The sequence below is a fragment of the Ischnura elegans genome, chromosome 7 (assembly GCF_921293095.1).
Source record: "Ischnura elegans chromosome 7, ioIscEleg1.1, whole genome shotgun sequence".
Lineage (NCBI taxonomy): Eukaryota > Metazoa > Arthropoda > Insecta > Odonata > Coenagrionidae > Ischnura > Ischnura elegans.
Genome location: NC_060252.1, coordinates 35,362,737 through 35,381,224, shown reverse-complemented (window position 1 = coordinate 35,381,224; position 18,488 = coordinate 35,362,737).

Below are 18,488 nucleotides of genomic sequence, written 5' to 3'. Positions count from 1 at the left end.
TGAAAGTTTAATCTAATGAAAATTTTATGCTAGAAAAGTCTGAAAAAGACGGGAAATTTTAGCTTACCATTACAATTTTTAAACATTGTATTTTAGTGACCATTCATATATTTTTTCAAATTAAATTAGTCGCTTTTTCATGAGGAATATAGTTAAGATTCCAAAGAAATGAACGCGTAACTGTTTTCCTCAAAAACATTGGATACATATTTTATTTCCGACAGTTAGAATTTACTTTGGCACTAGAGATAACACCTTAATGCATAAGAATGAACCTATGGAAACTCAATGAAAAAGTCAGCGGCATGATTGAAATGGACATACAGTAAAATTAGGCCACTAAATAAGGAAGGAGGGAGGATAAATAGGAGACCACCTAGACACAAGTTTTGATTTTACTGTCTCCAGTTCGAAAGCCAATCTTATTTCACATCTGATACACTTTTCTAACCGGTCATGACCCCTATTGAATCATTATTGGTCATCATTGGAATCTTTACCGATTTTAATGGAATATACGTTAGTGTAACTTTCAAAACCGTCTACCTTTAAGCACTGTCTCGACATAAGTTTTGCTGCATGGTTTCGCGTTATGATACTCTGTCCCTAGTTATGTTTCCTTGTCGAATTCTTTTATCATTAGTCAGCAATCCTAATATTGGAGTGGCGCAGCTATCCATTCCTCTCTCCAATCCACTAGCCTTTTCATAACGACTTATTTCTTTGCTTTTACATCCTTTATAACCAGTTCTATGTAACTCATTCTTTGCCGTCCTCTTCTATCCCACCTGTCCCTCTAGGATTGTTTTAATCAGGCCATCATGTCTCATAATGTGGCCAACTAAGTTTTCCCGTCATTTCCTTAAGGTGTATATATGTATTCTTTTTTCTCCTACTCTTCTCGGTACTTCTTCATTGCTTTCTCTGTGGATCCGTTTTATCTTCAGCATTCTTCGGTAGCATCACATGTCGAATTCTCCCTTTTGAATAGGGAATTCATTTTCCAATGTGAAGATGAAATATAACGAACACAAATGTACTCTAACCGTAATAACTTTTTTATTTCTAACCACGAAGAGGGCTGCTGCAGCGATATAGAGTAACGATATTTCAGTCATATCCATCTTTCATGAACGACTTCATCCCCCAAGAAAATCATCAGATTTTTTTAATCAACGTCCCTTCCAGCACCCTCTCAGATATAAACCCCCTCCCCTGAATGGTTTCCCCTACCCCCTCCCCTTACACTTTGATTAATGGCGGGGCGGCTCGCGATGTAACAGACTCGTGGGGGAATGGAAATAGAGGTGGAGGTTTTTGCGTTGGCGTCTTCTAGAGGGTGGTGGAAAGTAAAAGGAAAGGAAATGAGGGCTTGGTTGACGAGAGAGTGAGAGTGGATAGGGTGCAGGAGGAGATTTTGATGGGAGGTGTATGGCAGGAGGTGAACGTCGTGAGGAAGGAGGACGATGTTTGATGGATAAGTTGGGCGTCTGCTCATTCTTCCATGGCCGAAATTAAGGAGGATTGGCCCGTGACTCAACCTCGTGAGTAAATATTTGAACAAGAGAGCACTCAAGGTAGCAGCGCTGTATAATATCCAAGAGCTGAGAACAATGGTGAAGGCTTCATCTTTATTGTTATTACGGAAAGTTTCAAAAAAAGTTCTTGAATGAAATGCTTCTAAATAGACTTTATTAAAATCTTATCCTTTTGTGTTTTGGTATTAATACGAAAAATGTTAGAAGTTAAAAATATTTTTATGGTATCGAAAGAAGCTGGAAAACCTTGTGGAGACACGCGTAAATATATATAAATTACTAAAATATAGTATTTAAGAGCTGATTGCAACTTTTAAGACTCAATATTTATTTTTTCCCCCAAAATTACAAAAAAGTTGGAATATTTTACGCTACGACTTTAAATAGAGTTTATTATAATCTTATACATTTTTTTAAGTTTAGTAAGAAATGTCAAATAAAAACTTTTGGGCTACGTCGCCGCATCGATTTTTGAGTGGCCCCAACATTTTCCCACCGGTGCTAGCCGCTTTTTCAAGGGAATCTGATTAACCCTTAGCTAAACGCGCCCGCGAGGATATCGCCAGTGTACGCACGCGATTTTTTATGCCGCACTTAAATATTTTTGGTTTTACTAAATATGCATTAAAATGTTACGGAATTTTAACGCTTTTGGATAACTTCTGGTAGCTGAAAGCTACTAGAAGTTAATTAATGAAGATAAAAATATTTAAAATTTAAATATTTTGCTCTTCCTTTTGTAAACAAAAATTAAGCATATTAATATGCAAATTTCTGGGCAAATATTTTGAATATTTATTTTAAGGAATTGCAGGCGATAGTGTTTTTGGTCGAGGAAAAGGTACAGAAATAGAATACCAAAGTGTTCTAACAGTGATCTATACGCAGTTAACGCGCTACTTCGAATCTTCAAAAAAACGCGGCAAAAACCAAGCTTAACGTGCAACGAAGGGCCAAGTAGGAATATTTATTCAAACATATATTTAGGTATCCATGTCAGGAAGTGTTGGGAGGGAAGTGGAAGGTTGGAGGAATCTGTTGAGTGTTTTTTTTGTTATAGTTTGCCAAGCACGACTATTTTAAGGCCGGTTTCCCTGATGAAACAATCTAAGATTTATTTGGAAATAAGAAAATAGGAGAAGAACAATTTTAACAGGGACACCCGCCTTATAATACGTAGGTCGTACTTGGCAAGCCGTAGTCCGAAATAAAACCTGAACAACCCTCTCCTCCAACCTCCCGCTCCCCTCCTCCCACCCCTGACACGGATACCTGGATATATATAAATAAAAATCAGTACTTAATCAGATTGTCTTGAGAAAGCGACCAGCATCAGTCGGGAAACGTAGGGGCCACCCAAAAATTGACGCGGCGACATAGCCCAAAAGTTTTTATTTAACATGACGAGTACCCGCGAAAGTTTTAACTAAGAATTTAGTAAGAAATATTAGATTTAAAAAATACTTTGAAAAATATGGGTTTAGCGGTGAAACTTAGAGATCTCACCCGATAATGTCAATAAATTGCTAAACATCAACCTAGAGTTAAAATTATTCTCCTTGAACCGAATTTCTAGTAATATTACTAAAATTAATGGCAAGTGCTCTGAACAATTGAAAAAACAAGCCGTCTTATTCGTAGTGGATTTTTTTATTCCTCATGGAAACTGAGATACTCGAAGAAGCAAGTTCAAGCGTGGGAAGAGTCATATTCGATTGGCATTTATTTCATTACAAAAGTAAACAAAGAAATAGATTTCGATTTTCAAATCAATTTTTTAAATCGAAAAGTGTGATCCGTTCGATTATCTCAGATTCTGATCCAGTGAACATGCTTTAACTATTCTATGATAGATTTCAACATCTAGTTTGGAGGAATGACGGGGATAGGCGTGGAATACCTTCTACCTTCTAGAGCTGACTTCGGCTGTTTCATCTTGTAACGTTTTTAAATATCCACTACTAACTTAACAAATAATTTCAGTACAATTCAAAAACAAGCTCTATATTTTGAAACTTGAAAGCAAAAAACAACATCAAAAAGCCACCATGACTATTACAATACCATTTGTACTACCCGTACTACCACTCACTGACCCAATGCCATGAACTGCACCAGTGGGGACCTTGAGTTCTGCCGTATTCCTTTCCTCCCGTTCTCTTCTCTCGTAGGCGCCTCCTTTTCTCTGCGTTCTCTTCTTCTCCCTGCCGATCTTGAATTCTGCCGTATCTCTTCCTCCGCTATCTCAATACACCGCTACTTTAGTATTTCTCCCGATCTTTCTTTTTAACAAGTCTACCTCCTCCTTCTCTCCGTACACGACTCCCGCTTTCCGTTCACAGCAATCTCCCCGTCCCTCACTACCATTGTTAGTTTCAAATTATTTATAAACAACTTGGTGGCTTGTTTACATTATGTTACAATCTTATCACCTAATTTACAACTCATACATAATTTATTACCCTGAAGGATGCCAAAAACAATAATCTGTACCCACCGTTTGGCATTTCTACATCTTCACCGAAAACTGCAGGGCATCATTGCAAAAAAATATCCATTCTAATGCTCAATGTGTCAATTAACGAACAAAATGTGTTGTGGCAATACATATGTAACCCACAATAACACACTCCGACCTAATCCTGACTTACAATACAAATCTCCAGAGTACTCTGACTAGCAAGACATGCAAGTATCAACACTGATGATGGAAGTTATCTAGCATCTGCTCAAAAATGAACCAGGTCTTTTTCATTTGAAAATATCACCAATTTCCAAGTAATATCAACAAAGAAAAGGATGAAATGACTTAGATAGTATCTCAGACGAATTGCACGCGGTTCTCCTTCAAAGTAGGCGATAAATGAAAGGGCAAATAGGATGATTTTGTTGGGCTGTGCGAAGGACTTGTCCTCCCTGAGTAGATACGTAGTGAATTTGCCGTCGTAGACATATCGTTGACCACTTTCATTTTATTTTTGTGATAGATTTTCAAATATTAAGACACCGATATTTTTTCGTTCCTCTATCCGTCGCCTATTTTTCTAGCTATTTGCTACAAGAAATCTACGGCCTCAACCTTTTACAGGTACGTTTATGATGTCAACATGATATTTTTGAGTCCTTTGACTAAAAATTTCAACCGTTTTGTCGTATCTTGATTCCTTCATGCCGAAACGGTGCCTCAAAGGCGACCGCCGCATGCCCCCGCCTCCCTTCCGCCAACCGCGCCGCGCATTTCTTGGTTCTCGCGACACTCCTCAGTCCCATGGATCTTCCCTCCTTCCCTGTGCGTGCTTGCAGAGTGGATCTAGAGTGAGTAATAATGACAAGCCAGGAACAATCTCATTCATTTTTCAATGAAATTTTATAAAAATTTCTCCTTATTTAAAAATACCATAAATATAATGTTTAGTTCATGAAACGTTCTACTCGGGTCGAAAAACTCAAAATTCAGAATAACTGGATTTAGTCCCATAAGGCACCTTCAGTACGGCTATCCGATGATGGACGAAACTGAAAGTGATTTATAATTTATGCCTCACCAATTCGCACATTTTGAGACCACGAATCCTTAAATCGGACCATTTTTGAAAAATAAGGGCCGGCCTTCCATCCTACTCTGCCACAACCGAAGTGCCTCGTGGACCAGCGATTCAGAGTGGTCGCAGATTTAAATACCCAGATTTTCTAATTCTATAGCCGTATCATAACACCAACTATGGTGACAGTTCTGTCGATCATTATCAAGGTACCTATACAAATATTTGTCCTGCGTTCCTGATAGGTTTTGTTTCAGACTAGCTCGAATTTAGGGGAGGAAAATTGATTAGTAAGTAAATTATAATTGCAAACAAAATAATGAACTCTGTAACATTCACTAATTTATTTTTTTTAAATACGATCCGGGTTTCATCACATAGATACAACTTTTGGTTGACCTGGAAATGTAACTATGTGATGAAGTCCGGGTCAAGCATTTTTAAATATGTTAGTGAGCCTTAGAAAGTTTATTCTTTTATGTTGCATATGGGAAAGTTAAGTCTGAAGTTATTAGTTAAAGTAGTTTATCGCTTTACTCTTTTTGCATTCTTTACTGCATGAGAGCAATGAGCATTCTCTCTCTTCTTCTCTATTGACAGAAAAAGTATGCGTTTCTTCCCTGGACGAAATTTGCTTTGAAATTTGAGATTAGGACGTTTTGTATGAATTTTTGCAGCTTTTATTTCATATATATATATTCTTTATGTGCGTATGATTCGAAGAATGGTTTGCATGTATAAATGTAAGGATATCTCAAATATTTTAAAGTCGGCTTAAGACTTAAAACACCAACTTTTTGAATCTTTCCCACCTCGCGGCTGTGCAAATTGATGTTAATCAAATAGGAACACGCGAGATTGAGAATATTTAGCCTGCGTTCATCATATTTTTTATACTTCCTCGCTTTTTGGGAAGGAAATATGATCGGAAGATAAATCATAATTTGATCCAGCGCGTCCTTTGAATATGAGAACTGCGAAAGCTCTCCATTTGTAGGAATAAATATAAACTGCTTCTCTGGATAAATTTTACCTCTAAATTTGAGCTTTGGCCGTTTTTTATGAAAGATTTCCAACTCATAGATATTTTTCATATGTGAGTACTGCATACAAATCTCTTGCGTACATGGATACGCAATTCATTCAAAAGTGATAAAGCCAAATTTCGGTCGCCAGGCTGAAAAAAGAAGACAACATTTTTGAAAATTTCCCACCGTACGGCTGCGCAGAATTGGTGTTAATCAAATGGGGACATGCGAGAAACTCAATCAATTTCCTCGCAAAATAACTCCGTAAAGAACAGCTGTGTCTGAGCACATTCGTGCAAATTTTGGAAGCCACCGAAAGCGCTCTTCACTTTGCATCCAGGCTGCGTCATGCGCTCGCTTCACTTTGAAGACGGAGGCGAAATGTTTCTCCTGCGAGATGGCGGGGGCGGGCACTTCCGGTTTAATCAGAAAAGGCCCTTCCCTTCTCATCTCGAGTCGCACGCGTTGCAAACCACGAGAAAAAAGGACGGGGAGGCTGGAAGGAGGGGTGGAAAGAGGGTTGAAGATGGAGATGACTCTGAAGATTGCTCCGGTGAAGACAGCATCCAACTCCTCCTCCACATTTCTTCTTCTTCTTCTCCCCACTACTACACCCGTTTCCCTTACTTTTCTCTACCTCACACCACAGCTTGGCTGCTGCCGTGGAGAAGTGCGTTGCCATGCTGTCGCTCGTTCCACATTGATGGGTCGATGGTTGGGAATAAAATATAACGTGAACGTTAGATCGTGACCGCTGCCATGGCCACATCTTCGTACATTGCGACATTTAATTGTTTAAGACATTAATTTAAGAATTGACTTGGCCACATCTTTGCACGTTGCACCATCAATTAACTTGCTTAAAAAATATTTCCCCAGCGAGGTGAAAGTTAGTGTATTTTTGTTTTTAATTTTTGAGCACTTTCTGCGAAATATTTGATATTTCACACGAAGTTGGTTTGCGATCGGTTTTGAATTATTACGACCCGTTTATGAGTTGTGACAAGATTTTTTTGGGAATAATTTTTTTGCATTGCACCATTCACTTTTTAAAGTGAAATTTATTTTGTCAAGTGAAAGTTTGTGACATTTCAGTTCAAAGAAAAATTGCAAAATCTTTCCTATTACGGATGAAATTGGTTTTCTATCAATATAAAATTTTTACTGCTTGGTGATGAGCTATTTTTAGTTGCGTCTTAGGAATATCTTTTCAGATTGTGCTAAAACGAATTTGATTTTGTCAGGCGAAACTTTGTTTCATTTGCTGCAAAATAAAAAAGAATTCCTTGCATAGGTGGAATTGATTTGAGAACGGTTATTTCTATTTTTTATAACCTTATGATGAGGCAAAAATCCGGAACTGGTGGCGAAATCACATGGAAAAACAAGGTTTCCGCTTTCATTGCGAAAATAATTCTTATGAGATTAACTTTCATATCCCTGTGCGATTTTCTTTTGTTCAGCAACCAGTTTTTATTTGCCATCACTATAAAAGATTAAAGTACAGTTTCATTTTTACTTCTCTATCTTCGTTTAACATCTCCTGCTCAACCAATTTTTCTTTATTTTCTTTCATCACCATGAAAATACCGTAAAAAGAATGATTAAACATGTTAATTAACAAAAAATCTATTCAATATTGCAAGAATAAATAAATACGTGAGTGTGATTCTAGTTATCAATTACATGAGCATTTAAACATTCGATTTGACATGCATTACCTTCTCTCTCCTCTCGCCGGTGCTGCCTTGGCGAAGTATAGTAGAGTGCTGCCACTTGTTCCACGTTTTTGAATAAATAATGGGAATCATATAACAGTTTTTTCTTGTCCTTTGCCTCATTGAATTGTTAAAAAATATTTTAATGGCGAAATTTAGTTTCATTTGCTTCATCATCGCCAATCGTACCATTGGTTTCACGCAGCCCCCTATTAGGCTATTCTATCTGCTAGCCTTTCTATAGTCACGTATTTCTTCTCTTTTACATACTTAATAAACTGCCATTTGTTACTCGTTCGGGGCCATCCCTTGCCCTACTTTTCGTCCATCTGCACTTTGACGATTACCTTAATCAGTCTCATGACGTGCCCAACGAAGTTTTCCTGTCTCTCTATAAGGTTTCTTCCCACTCTTCTTAGCACTTATTACTTTCTATCCACTCTATCTAGCCATTTTATCTTTGTCATTCTTCGGTAGAAATATATTTCGGAAGCTTCCGCTTTATACTTCTTTGCTGCTGTCAATACCCATGCCTCTCTCTCATGTAGGAGCATTGGAAAGTATTATCATCATTGGGGTCATGTTTCGATCAACCCGAGCATTGGTACGATACAGCACTCCACTAAATTATTATATCGGCTACGCAAATTTTTTAACGATTGGATAATTCTTCTCTTTTCCATCCTACGTCATTTGCTCCTTGTATCTCATTTAAGATTTTGCCTTTATGGCGTTCTTTTCCGTTCTTCCATTGATAGACTAGCTTCATCCCAATTGGCTGTAAATACTGCGACAGTTACTTTAAAAAACATAATTTTTCATTTGAATTTCTAAAGGATTCTTATCACCCGAAGAACGGTATCTGGAATCACAGGTTTCTTAAATTAGGCAATCACATTGAAATGCACGCACCAATGATTTACTTCCGAGTTTGTGGTTTGTAGATAAGATACTTATCTTTTTCGCTGATCAAAAAACAATGTTTTGTGTTTTTCCTTTGGGTGGGACGAAAATTGAATTAATGTGGAATCTAATTTATACTGCGTGGAAGAGATATGTTTTGAACCACTCGTTTGCATCTTGAAACATTAGTTTTCATTGAATAAAATGTTAATTTGGTAGCATGATGCTCAACTTTAATATTTAATCCAGTTATAATACTGAAATGGCTAAAGTATAAATAATTTCGTCTCCAGCGGTTTTCGTTTTGGAATTCCTGAATTTTTGCAAATGTATTAATTCTCGAGCCTATGCGACGGTGAAAAAATACCGTATACCCTAGACCCACTTAGACGTCCAAAGCTTTACTGTCCATTACAACATTGGCCTTACGAAACCTTAGACCCTCCATTCGTTTAAACAAATAAATATTCGAGGGATTTTAAAATATCGCTTTACTACTACATTCTCTCCATTTCTTCATTTAGTGCTTCTGCTCTGCTCCGTGTGAGATTTTTTTTTCATTTTTTAAGGCTCCCAACGGTTTTATTTTAACAGTGGAAATTCAGGTTTTTTCCTTTTTTCCCAGTTCCGACCCTCGTAAGGCGCAAATCACATTAAAAAAACAATTATTAGGTTATTTATTGTTTTTATTTTCTACATGGGGCAAAAATGATATATATTTGAACCAGATTTATGTGCCATATCAACTCTGTCACTAAAATGTCGAAAGGAATGTAGTCATCGCTCCTTACCCAAAAAATATGGAATAAATATTCGTAATGAATGGTAGCGAACGTAGATTTGTGGAAATCCTTTATCGTAGGAATTGAAGAAATAAACATTTGGCAATTTCCACATGATAATTTATTCTACCGACCATGGTTTCCTTACTGCGTAACATTATCAAGGTGAGGAGTTAAGGTAAATTGACCAATATATGAAGCAAAAAAAAGGATATAGGATGGGTTGGGAAATTTCCGGATGCTGTTGGTTAGGGGGGTTAGGGTAGGTACAGTGTACTAAAAAGTGCGTCTTGGTGCAGTTAAATATGTTTTATATGATATGAGCTTTATATTTGCGACTATTAAATTTATTCGTGCCCGTAGGAAAATGGTTTAAGTATGTAAAATCAAACCTTTGTACACCTGTGTAAGATGTGTGTTGGTATTGTATACTTTATTCTTAGCGCCTTTTTATCTTGAATTTAGTCAGTCCAGGGGCGGAATCTTTCTGAGAGAGGCAAGAGCAAGGTCGTATCCAGGAATTTGTTCTGGGGGGCACAAGGATACTTCGTAATTACAAAGCGAACGCAATGATAATGGGACCGTATTAAAAATACTGCATATTTTTTAAGGGTCTGGGGGGGGGGCGTACCCCTGGATCCGCCAATGAGTCAGTCCATACCAATGGCATTGAAGGTAGCCTAGCTCAATTTTTTTCAAGGCTGCCTAACTCTACTAGGTTACTGGGTAGCTTCATTGTAGTGGGGCAATGAGTTCTCTGTTTTAAAAGAAGTATATCTGATAATATCTATCTTAACACGTTGAGTAAGGATGGCGATAATTCTCGTTATTTTTGCCCTGAGCGTTTTTGACGAATGGCTAAGTTTATCGTTTTTTATGCGCGTCAACTTACACAATTTTTAAGCATGATTTTGGTATTTGGTTGTTCGTTTTCAGATGCTACTCGTTACTTATTACGAATGAAGGTATTGGAATGGTTGATTGACTTAATTTGTGTTTAAAAAGTTTTTTAACCATGTTTAAGCCAGGGTCAATCCTCTCACTTTGAATAAAAGATAGTGTCCGGCGTGATTCGGTGGAAATCTTTGATATTCAGCTTATTAAAACATCTTGTCTGTTTCCACACTATTTTATTTTCACCGACCATGGTGTCGGAACATTACCCTACCTCCAACCCATCGCCCATTGACGTCATCAGTAACCTCGGAATGAACACAACCCATCCCTCCCCTCTTCCTCCCCCTCCTGAAAAACCTATAAAAAGGCTGTCACCCAAGGCTATGTACCTTGACAATGGCACAAGTTGCCGAAACCATGGTCGGTGAAAATAAAATAGTGTGGAAACTGACAAGTTCTTTTAATAAGCTCAATCCTTTCAGAGGGGTACTTATTTTCAATATCAACATCTTTACTGGGGTACATCGCTTTTCTATGTTTAAATACCTTAGAACGCAACATGTGAAGTCATTCTATCGGCCACCCTGACTGTGTATCTCAAACTTGCCTCTTTCTCCTTTCTAAACATTCTTTCATCAATCCGTGCAAATGACTCAAAAGGATTGAACCGAATCTTTACATTGTTTGGGACCAGTGTGGCCGGACTTGTTCCGCATGGGTGTAACTTCGAACTTCTTTCGGGCCTCCCTACTCTTATCGTCCGTTTTCATCCAAAATTACGTTTCGTGTATAGCAGCCTCCGCGTGCCCCCCCCCCCCCCCCAAACTTCCTAGCTAACCTTTCTCACTCGCACCATCCCTTCGGAGCGTTGTCATGTTTCTCCGCCCAAAACCCCCTTCCCAGACTGTCATGCCCCTCTCCGCGCAAAAGTCTTTCCAATTGTTCCTGCAGGCAGTGCGGAGCGGACGAGGCCGGAAACATCCCCGAAGTCAGATTTGTAAAGTTCGGTGCGCGGAGCCATCGTGTTACCCGGCAACGCTTGCCTTGTCCTCTCCCAAGCCCTCCTAACACCCGGCTTAACCCTATCTCGAACTCCCCTCCCTATTCTCCTCCTCTGGATATATATCTACACATTCGCCGCGCAGTTGGTGGCGAGCGGGTGCTGCCAATGGCCCAAGTGATTCATTTGTGGAGACATTCCGTTTCAGTTCAAGCTTTACCCAAGGCATTCGTATTAAAATACATTCAAACAGGTCTGGCTTCGAGTTGAATCAACACGTGCTATTTAAGGAAGTTATAAACATTTTGGGCTATTTCGTCGCGTCAATGTTCGTTAGGCCCCAACGTTTACTTACCGATCAGGTCATTAGATTCCCTTGAAAAAGGGACCAGCATCGGTCGGGAAAATTTGAGGCTAACCCATAGCTTAAAAGGCCTTCAACTACCATGACGAGCACCCGCGAAAGTTTTAACGAAGAATTACGTACTCGTAGGAATAGAAGGAATAATGGTAATTTCCACATGGCAATTTATTGAAACCGACCATGGTTTCGTTACAGAGTGACATTGTGACCTTGGCAATACAGGTGACCTTGACAATGTTACGCTATAACGAAACCATAGTCTGTCTCAATAAATTACCATGTAGAAATAGCAAAGTTATTATTCCTTCTATTTCTACGATTATGGATTTCCACCAAGTTACGCCCGCTACCATTAATTAAATTACGTACTCTTTGTTGGAAGGGTTTCCACGGTAAATAGTTGATTTGCTTGTGTGTAGTATAGTACATCGAAGAGGTGACCAGCATGTAGGCCATTTGCCTCATGAGGGAAATATAGGTTTAAGGAAGGATGGGAAGAAAATCTTCGTCGCCATTAGTGTTCTTTTAACGAAAGGTGCCGACGTGACCGCGGAGTAGCGTCTCATCAGACGTGCGTAGGGCTGTGCTTAAAGTCCTCTCCCCAAAGAACTCAATTACGGATTGGGCAGTCTCCGATAAATGTCAGCAAAGCCAGGATTTAAAACTTGGCCCATGGGGGTGGGATGCCAATACTCTACCCATCAGAGTCCCTTCGTTCATTTCTTTGGACTTTCACCGCGCTATTAGTTGCTTGAAGAGAAAAGTTTCACCGGAAATTCCGCAAGCATCCAAAGAATAGCAAAAATAAAATAATATTTATTAACCCTTCCATGACTGTTCCTAGAAAACATGGGTGAACGACTGTGTGGGGTATCTTAGGTACACCCCATTTGTAATTCATAAATTATCTACTATACATCTACATAATACCCCCCAAACCACCTAAATGGCGTGAGGTAGGGGCTGTTAGGACAATGACAAAAACGAAAAGCTCCATCGAAATTACGACTAGCATTTATTAGAGTCCTTTATGGTTCGGGGGAAAAACGAATTCCCATATCTATCCGTTCGGCAAAACATCTCTCTTAATTTATCGCTTCTATCGGACCTGGAAATAGTGTGGGGCTCTGATATTATGTTCTCAGTGTCGCTCTTAAAGATATCCATTCTCAATTGTTCAAGCAATACAGCAATCTAAGCCTAGAGCGCAGCCTCTGAGTCTTCAGCGGCCCCATGCCTAATTCGCTTAACATCTGGGTAACGCTCTCTGTACGCCCGTAGAAGTTTTTGACGGATCGTATTATATGTTTTATTTTAATCTTTTCTGTAATTCAACACCATGGCTCTTTTTAATGTTGTAATATCGCGTTTTTTTATAATTTACAAAAAAATTGTTGGGTACATTTAGGTTTATACATGATTTTGTGCGAAATGGTATGAATCTTTCATATTTTGCTATTGTAAGTGTCCATTGGCAAACATACCTCGACAAAACAAGTTTCAAAGGTGCCATCATCTAGAATATTTGCGTAATTGAAGTTATATTATAAAAAATTATTGTATTCAACTCTTATCCACGCACTCATATAACAAGCCAGGTTGGCAAGCAGCTGTCAACGGATTTAAAGTAGCAAAATGAGGGTGAAAGGAATATATCCCTCGATATTTAAAGAACTTGACTGTTAATCATGAAATCCTGGGCAGGTACATATTCAGGGACACTTTAGGCGCTTCACCTCCACCTGGAATTTTTTCCCTTATGATAGCCACACGTGATAAATTTGGGTAAGATACCACTAGCCAGTGGTGGATCTATTGGGGGGGGGGGCTAGAGGGCTATAGCCCCCCATTGGGTATCCAATTTACACTAGATAGAATGTAATTTTTTCCGACCCCCACTTCTGCTGGAAGTTTAACTCCCATTTGCCCCCCTTGTCCCTATCATGGATCCGCCACTGCCACTAGCCAGTGGCCGGAACCCCCCCCCCCCCCGAAATATAAAAACAATCATTTTCCTTCATAAAAGAAAACAAAATATTGAAATATCATGAACTTATAAAATATTAGTTTTTTCAATTATAAATAGTGCTAAATTTAGTCAAAAACCCATTAATTAGTACTTCGTTTTTCAAAAATGTTCACCCCTGGTTTTGCACCCCCCCTGAACGAAATTTCTGGCTACGCCACTGCCACTAGCCCAGGGGAATCTTAATATGGCACACTTTTTTGATTTAGGTAATTGCATTTCCTAATGTAAGTTAATGAATTTTCGTGTATGCCATTAAAAAATGATTAATTTAACTTTCAGGATTATGAAAACGAAGTTTATAGCTGATTCTATGAAATATGTGGTTTTCCGGTACGGATGAATTGACAGTAAATTATCGGAATACGCGACACAGATACCTCTAAAGCTCCCCCAGAAGCAAATTTCTGGGTATGTGCCCGGTCCTGGGGAAATTGGAGGTGGTCTAGATCAAGAAACTGGCCAACTTACCCTTAATATGTGAAATGCACCCGCCTGTAGCTAAATTTCATCTACAGCTACATTTCGCGCTACCCCGCTAGTCGCCTAAATAGGGATTTGGTGAAGGGACATTTGGGGTGGTACAGTTTTTGAAATAGATTTTTATGAGCTCTCCCATTAAAAATTTAACTATGCGCGATGAAGTCCCCCCTTAGGCACCCCTGTTTTTTTTCTTACGACGTTTGAAGAGGGTTGTTTGCGCGTTGGACGGTGGAGGAGGCGATTTATGATTGGGAAAGAGCTTTCGTAACGATCATTGTGGAGGGATAGGGACGTTTTGATGACTGTTTCCACGTGATTGAAGCAGAATTCGATGGTGTAAGCCACAAGCGGACCCGCATTTTTGCACGTTTTCTCAGATATTCAGGACAGTTTATGCAAAGTCAGCTCAATCGAGCGAAATCTGTGGCTGTGAAAAAGTCTTCCAGTGGAAATGTAGAAAATAATTGGTTCCAATTTGCCAGGGAAAACGTCGTGTTCGCATCATTTGCTGTCGGAGCTGCAAAGAACACAGGGAAGAATTGGGTATCGGATTTGAGTCCAAATTGACCCAAGCGTCACTGCCCTCGGTCCCTATTTTTGAACGTTTCATTCTTCTCACTCTGATACTCGCGTATGCAAGAAAAGCCAAATATTTCCGTTATCGATGATTGAATTTCTACGGCTATTTTCGTTTCCACCACCGCGGCACTAAGAAAGTTAAAATTTGATTTCGTATTCAGTAAAAATTGCCTGATATGTACGAGCTTCAACATTACAATCCAAAAAGAATTGATGCATGTAGTTGACAACCAGTTCATGCTAAGGGCTACATTGAATTGCTATTTTAAGTTAGGAGGACCCTTTCTCATCATTAGCGAGTGTTTTCAATTTTAACTTAGAGAAAGCTCTTGGAGAAGCGATTGACTATTTATACTGACTAGGTAAGGCACCCATGCGTTACTCCTGATCACGTTTAAAGTTCGCAGTACGATAAAAATGACATGTTTAGAAAAACATGTTTTTGCGTCCAAGCTAGTTCCGAGATATTACTTGTAGAAAGTTAAACGCCAAAATGAATGCAACGAGCGTTTTGAAAAATACTGTAATCTGGAATTCACGATTACGGAGACTCATCCTCCGTTTGTGGCTGATGTAAGAGCGCAGAAGAGGCTATATTTCCATTATAGAGAGGAAGTATTGCTACATAGTATCGCGGGTTACACAAAGGTAGAATTATGTAGGTATCGTATGCATGCAAAATAGGCAGCAAAAAATATAAAATTTAACAGCTACGTGATAAAAAAATGTCATAATTTCTTTCATAATCACCACTGGCCAATAATCCTAATATTGATTTTCGCCAATCATTTATTAGAAGGTAAACACAATAGTGATTTTAAGCCGGATATCCTACATTCTGAAAGAAACAGGAGGAGACTCGATGCCCTGGAAACGTTGGAGATTATACAACATTTAAAGAACAACACCCCCCTTGCCAACGAACAAGTGCTCCCCTCCCACTCCCCTCTCTTTTCCATCCCCATCAATGATCTCCTACAGTGACAACCTTTAAATTTTCAAGTGCCTATCCACATGTGTGCCGTTAAAATTTCCAAGAACAAATACTAAGCAGTGCCTTTACCAAAATTCCCCCAGTGACCCATGTCCTTCCACAGCCGGACTCAAAGACCTTTCATAGACTATTGTCTTTTAGAAAACTCAATGTACCCCGCTAACCCTCTCTTCTTCCCCAACACCGCCACCTTCTTTAGCTCTCGTCTCCTCACCCACTTTAACCCCGCCCTCCCCTGGCTGGTAAAAAACCCTCGTCCCAAACTAAGGCTGCCCCATCTCCCTTCTCCCCCCTCCCCCCCCCTTTTCCCTATTTCACTCCGTGTTTAAGCCTCACCCCCACCTCCCAACCAGTCCTTTTCCTTTCCGACAGATGTCCTCACAGTCACTTGTGTACTTTGGGTATAAATGTATGATGCATGCAGGTTTAGCCACCTGACGATGTAACTAAGTTACGGAACCCGGGTCGTGCCCTTAAGTGAACCTTACAAAGTTTTATTTCCTTAATTCCAATATGGAGAGGTTTCACAAAGTAAAGCCTGAAGTTATTAGTTATATTAGGGTACAAGCCAAGATGGTCGAATTGCCTGATTACAGCACGCCATAAGGAAAGAAAAACTAATATAAAGCCATAAATTTTTTTTAGAGAAAGCTATAAAAGTTTCTGTCACCTGGTGGCTGACGGAAATACAAATAAAATTTTTGTGTTCTATCTGTCGGGTCGATTTTTCGCGATTATGTTTGACTAGTGAATTTGGGTGTTTTAGAATGCATTAATAATCAATTTAAAGTTATTTAGCGAAGAAGAAAAACGGTCTCATATGGTAAATTACCAACTGCTTTCAACGGAAGAGACATCTAGTGGTCATCACCGAGTTAATAACTTCGGTATTGTGGGTACTATTGGAAATTCTATGCTCATTTTTTAAATCGGCGATGATCGCTAGAATTCGCATGTGTTGATGGTAGTTTGGAGATTTGAATTATTAGATCGTTTTCTTTCGTAAAAAAGTGGGCACGAAATCAAGGTAATTTGATTACTGGTGCATTTGAGATCGTTATAAGGCTGTGTGAGATACATGATTAGTGGATATATGATCCAGGAATTAAGTAGCAATTAAAAAATGTAATAACATAAATAATTAAAGCATCGAATTTATTTTATAATTGCTGTTAAATACAGTGAATATTTCACAGCTAATGGGAATAAAGTCAAATTAAATCTTAATACAAAGATTTGATTTTGAGAAGCCATTGACTTTTTTTCGAGTTGGCTGAGAAGGAAACGAGGACAATAAAAAATCGGCTGCAGTAGCATGAGTGGAGGGAAAGAAAGCTAATAAGCGCCTCATGCGGTTAGATTGAATTTTTGGGAAAAGAAAACGATTTGCGTTTAATGGCGTCTTCCGGAGAGTGAGATGATATCAGTAAACAACGGAAAACGATGAGGAATCACGCTATCTGGGAAATGATTTTAGCGGCGTAGAAGCTAGTGAGAGAGGCGACCGGAACATAAATGTGCTCAAATTCATCCCTGAAAAACTTTAGAAGAGCAGTGCATGAGCAATATTAACACACCTAAAAATGCTTTGGTTGTCTCTCACTAGTTTGAAACTTATTTTCCATGTCATGCATGATTACTAACCTTTGTTACACAGCTCGTTAAACCCCAAAATGTCAGACTATTCAGCGATCTCTTTATTTATGAATCGAGTTTTCATTTTGGCAGTCGTGCCCACCCAAAGGGATTCTTGAGACAGAATTGGAGAAAAAAGCGAATTTTACGATAAGAAAAGTAATCGCAGCACCTAGAAATTTTCACCTGACACACGTGCAAAACTGTTGAAAGGGGCGCAATCGTCGGTTTGTAATGATTGAGGAAGATTTAAAATCCTCCCCTGCTTTCTCCTAAGGCTAATTCTTTGCACGTTTTTCATTATCTTGAACCTCAATTTCGATGCTAAAATGCATAATTACTTATCAAAGTGACAGAAGACGATACACCATTACCATCAGACTATTTAGCGATCTATTTTCTTACGGCGAAAACTTTATTTTTACACGTCTCGAAGGGATGCTTGAGACAGAGTATGAAAAAGAACGATTTTTCAGAAAAGTGACATTCGCAACACCTCGTTATTTTCATCCAACAAACGTACAAACATTTTGAAAGCAACACACTAAATATTCCGTTCGTAATCGTTCCAGAAAATTTAAACTCCTCTCCTTCCCCCTCTTACGGCTCAAAAGCTTTGCACGTGTCCCACTAGCTTGAAAGTAAATTTTTATGTCATAGTGCATGATTACCGACCTGTGTTGAACAGCACGATACACGAATCAAATATAAAGCTATTCAGCGATCTATTCTTCTATGATTCGAATTTCATTTTAGTAGTCGTTTCCGCCTAAAGGGACTCGTGAGATGGCGTAGGAGGAAAAAACGAATTTTCAGAAAAATGAAAATCGCAGAACGCCGGATTATTCATCTAGCACACGTGCAAGCGTTTTGAAAAATACGTATTAAAAACTCGGTTCGTAGACGTTGTGAAAAAATTAAATTTCTCTCCTGATCATTCTTACGCCTCCAATCCTTTACTCGTTAATCACTAGTCGGAAACTCAAATATCAGAATATT